At 49.5% G+C, this 6000-nt stretch overlaps 1 protein-coding gene across 2 annotated transcripts in view; it reads right to left on the bottom strand.

Annotated features, from left to right (window-relative positions):
- LOC105482277 (LYN proto-oncogene, Src family tyrosine kinase) overlaps positions 1-5760 on the bottom strand; it is a 139781-nt gene extending 134021 nt beyond the window's left edge. For both annotated transcript variants that reach the window (XM_011742301.3, XM_011742300.3), the window contains exon 1: positions 4911-5760. The gene's annotated coding sequence lies outside the window, so the exon portion shown is untranslated. The remainder of the gene's footprint in view (positions 1-4910) is intronic.
- Between the last annotated feature and the right edge of the window lie 240 nt (positions 5761-6000).

Genomic DNA, 6000 nt, shown 5'->3' on the forward strand with positions numbered 1-6000 from the left:
GCAATGCCATGGAAGAGTTCTATACCAAGGAAAACTATACCCTGAGTGTAAATACAGCTTTCAAGAAATAGCTCTGTGGCAAATAAGGAATGCTGCCAGCTAATTCAGTAATGAGAGAAAATGAAGTACAGAACAGGATGAAGAAGATAAACAACAAAGGCTACTACAGGCCCCTGCTCTTGTCACCATGGATGAGGCTTTTTAATACATCATCCCAAATAATTATTTAAACTTGCTCTTCTAAATTACAAGAGAGGGCCAGGCATGGTGGTTCACACCTGTAATTCCAGCAGTTTGGGAGGCCGAGGCAGGCAGATCACCTAAGGTCAGGAGTTCGAGATCAGCCTGGCCAACATGGTGAAACCCCATCTCTATTAAAAATACGAAAATTAGCCAGGCGTGGTGGTGGGCACCTGTAATCAGTTACTAGGGAGGCTGAGGCAGGAGAATCACTTGAATCCGGGAGATGGAGGTGCAGTGAACTGAGATCGCACCAAAGCACTCCAGCCTGGGTGACAGGAGCAAAAACTCTGTCTCCTCAGTGGGAGGCATAATAAAAAATAAAGAGAGCCCTTCCAACTAACTTAAGCCAAAAATACCCCAGAGAGGCCAGGCACAGTGGCTCACACCTGTAATCCCAGCACTTTGTGAGGCCGAGGTGGGAGGATCACTTGGGGTCAGGAGTTCAAGACCAGCCTGGCCAACATGGTGAAATCCCATTTCTACAGAAAATACAAAAATTAGCTGGGTGTGGTGGCATATGCTTGTAAGTAATCCCAACTACTTGGGAGGCAAAGGCAGGGAGGATTGCTTGAACCCAGGAGGTGGAGATTGCAGTGAGCTGAGATTGCACCATTGCACTCCAGGCTGGGCGACAGAGTGAGCCTCCATCTCAAAAAAGAAGAAAAAAACAAAACAACAACAACAAAAACCTCAAAAGCTCCAAGTCTTTAAACTAACTGTTACAAAATTTCTAATCCCTCCATTGGCAGATTTCCATACCATTTTCTACGCGTGGGTGTTTCCCCCGAAAGGGAACTTACTCAAAATAAATTTTAGAAATGATAATGGAGTGAACTCAAAGTTTCACAATTTAAGTATCAGGAAACCAGGCAGCTGTAAGAAATCTTTCAGTATTTCTGACTGGAAAAAAAACCCAACTTCCTCTTCCATGTTCTTCTCTGCATTATCAGCCTTAAAGGATGGGAGGCAATGTATATCTATATTGTTGGCCTAGAACAGTGCCTTGCACATAGCAGGTACTCAAAATGATCAGGTGTTTTCATGTGCGTCCTATGAGCCCTGTCTCCTTAATTTATATTTTCACTTGAATGATGCTCTCACTGATAAAACAACCATACAGGAGGCTGGTAAAGTTTACAGGGAGACACTTCCAGCAGAGGTGGGGGAAAGTCCTTTGCAAAGTATTACTCAGGTAATTAACCAATAAGCAACTGATTGCCCCCAAGACAGTCACTAGAGCTGCTCGGATAGCAGCCAGTATAGGTGTCATCTTAGCAGTTACTGGAGACCACCCTTTCCCACCCCCAAGCAAGAAACAGTGCTAAAAAGCACAGAAATTCATTTCTAGAAGACAGCTTTAAGTGCTCAGCTTGATGGTGGATCTGCTGTGTCCTGAGCAGTTAGTCACTTAGTTCAGAAAATTACCAAGTGATAAAAGAAAATTAACTCGTGATTTCATTTTTAAAATGCTTGTTAAATGAACTATTTATTTGCTTTTAAGCACAGATGGTCCGCAACTTAACGACTTTTCAACTTTACGATGGTGCAAAAGCATTAGGCATTCAGTAAAAAGTGTACTTCAAGTACTCATACAACCATTTCATTTTTCACTTTTAATACAGTATTCAATAAATTACATGAGCTATTCAACACTTTATTATAAAATAGGCTTTGTGTCAGATGATTTTGCCCAACGGTAGCCTAATGTGAGTGTTTTGACCATGTTTAAGGTAGGTTAGGCTAATCTATGATGTTTAGTAGGTTAAGTGTATTAAATGCATCTTCTACTTTCAGTATTTTCAACTTACGATTGGGTTTATTGAGACACAGCATCATCGTAAGTTGACAGGCATTTGTAATTGAGCACCCACTACAAGTCCAAAGGTGGACAAGTAGAAAGAGTCAAAAAACATACCTACTACGCCTAATGGTACCACTTAACCAAGCCCGTGACTTTAGACAACCCCCTGAATCTTTTTCTTTATCTGTCCTTCTCCATCCTATAGGAGCCACAAGAAGTTCAAATGAAATTCGAGTTCAGGAAGACTTCAGAGCCCTGAACTAATGAAAGGTGCTAACACTTTCACCATCATCGCTAGGAAGAGCCAGAAAATGTCTGAGGCTATCTCTGCTGTCAACATGACATTGATCGATGTCCTGACTAATGATTGTGGTGGCCTTTCAATGTTAACACTCATCCATGCATCACTGAGATCATCAGTAGGAGTGAGCTTATAACAATGTTCCCTGCTGTGGGCATGTATACATTGTATCCTTATTTATAAAGTTAGTATGGGTTTGTACATGAATAATATGATTTAATTTTGTTAAGTTACAACTCCACATAGTCATGTGAACCAACTGGAATCTCAGATGTTTTTGGTGATTTATTTCTAAAAACAAATACTACAGATAGAAGTAAAAGGCTTTCAAAGTCATTGAACAGTGCTGGACCACTTTTCTGCTAAAAGAAAGCTATTGGAGGGGTGGGGCCGGGGCGGGATTACAAAGTTTCCACCTACCTTGGTAACACCAATGACTCTAAAATAATGTGGGCCTTCTGGATTGGGCCAACTACCTTTGCAGGAAACATCTTAACCACCCCACATCAAGACTTCTCTTCCAGTGATAAGTAGAGAAGAGCGGTGCTGAGTGGAGACTCATTTAGAACACTAAATGTGGATAACTCAGTGCTGGGTAACTTTACAATCAACAAAGCCTCTCAAATCCCCGTTTTAGAAACCACAACAGAAAGGGCCAGTAGGCTTCAAACACTTTAGGGACCAGCTCTATTTCTTCATCTCCCTATGTCCTCAGTTTTACATAGGGCAAGCTCACAGGAGCCCTTCATTCCTTCTTCCAACTAATCTCGAACTGAGCACCTACTATGTACCAGGCACTGGGGCTATCATTTTGGACAAGACAGATGAAGCGGTTTTCATGGAGCTTCCACTGTAATAGTGAATACAGACTATCAACCTGCAGACAAATCAATATAACTCTGACTGCTGCTATAAAGGAAATGTTGGCTAAATAAATGACCCAAGTGGTTTATCCCAAATCACAGCATATTAAATGATGGAAGAGGCCAAAACCCAAGTTTCCTCGCTCCTATTTTCTCTCCCCTTACATCTGCTGCCCTCTATCCTTCACTCAGCAAAAGGGCCACACATTTACATCCAAAGAGACCCAGTCACCAAAGACTCTATGATCTAATGAAATTTCTTCAGGCCTGAAAGCACTTACCTGCTTACCTCCAAATGAGAATGGAGGGACTAACTGGATCCCACCCTTTCCCAACAAAGCTTACTCTTACAGAGAAGGGCTTAGTAAGGTCTAGGCTCTTGCAGTGCCTATTCCCCAGGGCATGGCTTTAGGTGTTGGCTGTAGAGAGAAAACATCCCTGTAGCCCACCAGTTTATTGGCTAGTTCTTTAGGGCAAGTCAGACTACTGGGCCCTGCTTTGGGACAGCAAATCCCTCATGTATTTATTAAGCAGATTTACTAATAAGGTCAGATGGCTAAATCAGACATGGTAGTCTTAGGTTCAATATCACCAGGCTGCAAAGAACCAAGAAGCCTCGTTTATATGAAGTCACTGCAATAAATAACAGTAACATCGTTTATGAAATGTTTGGTATGTACTAGGGGCTCTGTGTGTACTAAACAGTCCCTGAGGTATATATGCTTTCTCAAAGATGAAGAAACCCAAACAGGGAATTTCAATAATCGGTCCCCTAAATATACAGCCAGAAAAGTGCAAGGCCTGGATTCTGAGCCGGCGAAGAAGGGCGAATTTGGGATAATTAACACACACGGTTATACAAAGAAATGAAGATACAACCACTAGTTCACACGACAGGCAGGCTGTTGGAAAGTTACGAATGCACCGCAAGCAAAAGATGCCACCATGGGCCCAGAGAAAGCAGGAAAGTGGGAAGTGACTCTTACGCCCTTCCCCCAAGGCGAAGGAAAGGCAACCCCTGAATTCTTAAAATAACTCTCGCTTCCTCTCAGCCGGCAAAAGCACCGGACTGCTCCTCCGCAGGCCGAAAGGCGCCGCAGCGGGAGGGTGAGCTCCAGCCTCCGCCGCAGACCCTCGACGTCACGCTCCTGCCCCGGGCCACCAGGGAGGGCAGCTGTCCGCGGGCCTCGAGAGGGCGCCGGCGGAGCCCCATCTCCCACTTCCAGGGGACCCAGGGTCCAGAGGGGAGACCAGATCGCACAATCCGAGGAGTTGTCTCCAGTATCCCTGCCGCGCGCCCGCTCCGCAAGGGCACGGGCTTCGCCGCCGTGCGCGCTGAGCGGCCGGAGCGGGGACAGCAGCCGGCCCTCGGGCCCTCGCCGGGAAGGACCCGCGGTGAGCCCGCCCCCGCGCCCGCACCTCCCACCGCTCCCCTGCGCGGCTCAGCCGCTGACACCTGCGGAGCCTCGGTCCCCGCACCCTGGCTCCCCCGGGGCCGGTCGCCCACCGGCTGAAGACATCTGAGAGCCTTCGCCGCCGAGGCCCGGAGGCTGTGCGGCCAGGAAGCCGCCGCGGGCCGCGCCGATGCCCCCGGCCCCGAGTCGACCCTGCGCCCGGGACTCTGGCTAGTGGCACAGCCGCGGTCCCTGCACCCACGGCCCGCGTGCCCGCGCCCACACTTGGGTTCGCGCAGAGGACTCACCCGCTCGCGGTGAAAGTTTCGGGGTGGCGGAGCTCCACGGTGACTTGAGTTCAGAGCAGGGGGCGCGACGGGGCGGCCCAGCAGGACCTGCGTAGGGGGAGGCTGCTGGCCGGGAACGCGGGACGCGCGGCGAGGGGCTGCTGGCGCGGGGCCGGGGTTGGCGCGGCCGCCCCGCTTGCCGCGGGCTGGAGGCTGCAGCGCGTCGGGCCCGGAGGCGCCACGGCCGGGGAGCGAGCGGCAGCGCGGCCCGGCGCGGCGGGAGAGGAACTGGCTGTCTCTGGGCTCGGTCGAGAGGTCCCAGCTACTTCCTGGTGCTCGGATTTGCATATTGAGCCCGGAGGGCGGGGAAGTGACCGTTTGGTCCCTGCCCAAGGTTTGGGTGTTTGGTGTGGCCGTCGCGCAGGGCTTTGAAGGCACAGAAACCTGGCGACTCAGTCTGCAGCTCCGGGGAGTGGAACAGCCTGGGCCAGCCTTCTACTGTAGGGACGGACGGAACGATCTCCGGAGGAGCCTGGGCTTCGCAGGCACATCGACGATACCTCTCGCGTCTCCTTTCCTTTCCTTCCGACCCATCCCCAAGGTGTCAGGAAGGGGGTGCTCCCGGGAGCGGAGGAGGTGCGCTCTGATGCCTTCCAACATTTGGGGTTCTCTAGAGAAAGGACGCGCGCGATATGCCGAGGTGATGCTCGGGGTCTCGTTGAGTTCTTAGTAATCATTACGAAGTAAGTTCCTTAAGGGTGTACAGGAGGCTGTTCAGGGCATTGATGTGGAAGGGGATGACATGGAGTCAACGGGCCCGGCAGATTCTCCGTTTCTCAAAGCCTCAGTTTCCTCCCAGGACAATGGATGTAAGGATGCCTATCTCGTGTACCTTTCTGTACAGGGCACGCACTGGCCGCATGCAGGAATGCTGGCGTTATTTCATTCCTGCTACAGCTGCATCCCAGCATGTAGGGCAGTGCTTGCACGTAGCAGGTGCCTGACCAGTGTTCGCTGAAAGAATGTGTGACCGCGTGCTTAAGCTCATGTTCAACTCAATAAATGCCACTTACAAATCCAAGATGTAAGATTAGGCTCGGTCAGTGGATAC

This window comes from Macaca nemestrina, chromosome 8 (assembly GCF_043159975.1).
Source record: "Macaca nemestrina isolate mMacNem1 chromosome 8, mMacNem.hap1, whole genome shotgun sequence".
Classification (NCBI taxonomy): Eukaryota; Metazoa; Chordata; class Mammalia; order Primates; family Cercopithecidae; genus Macaca; species Macaca nemestrina.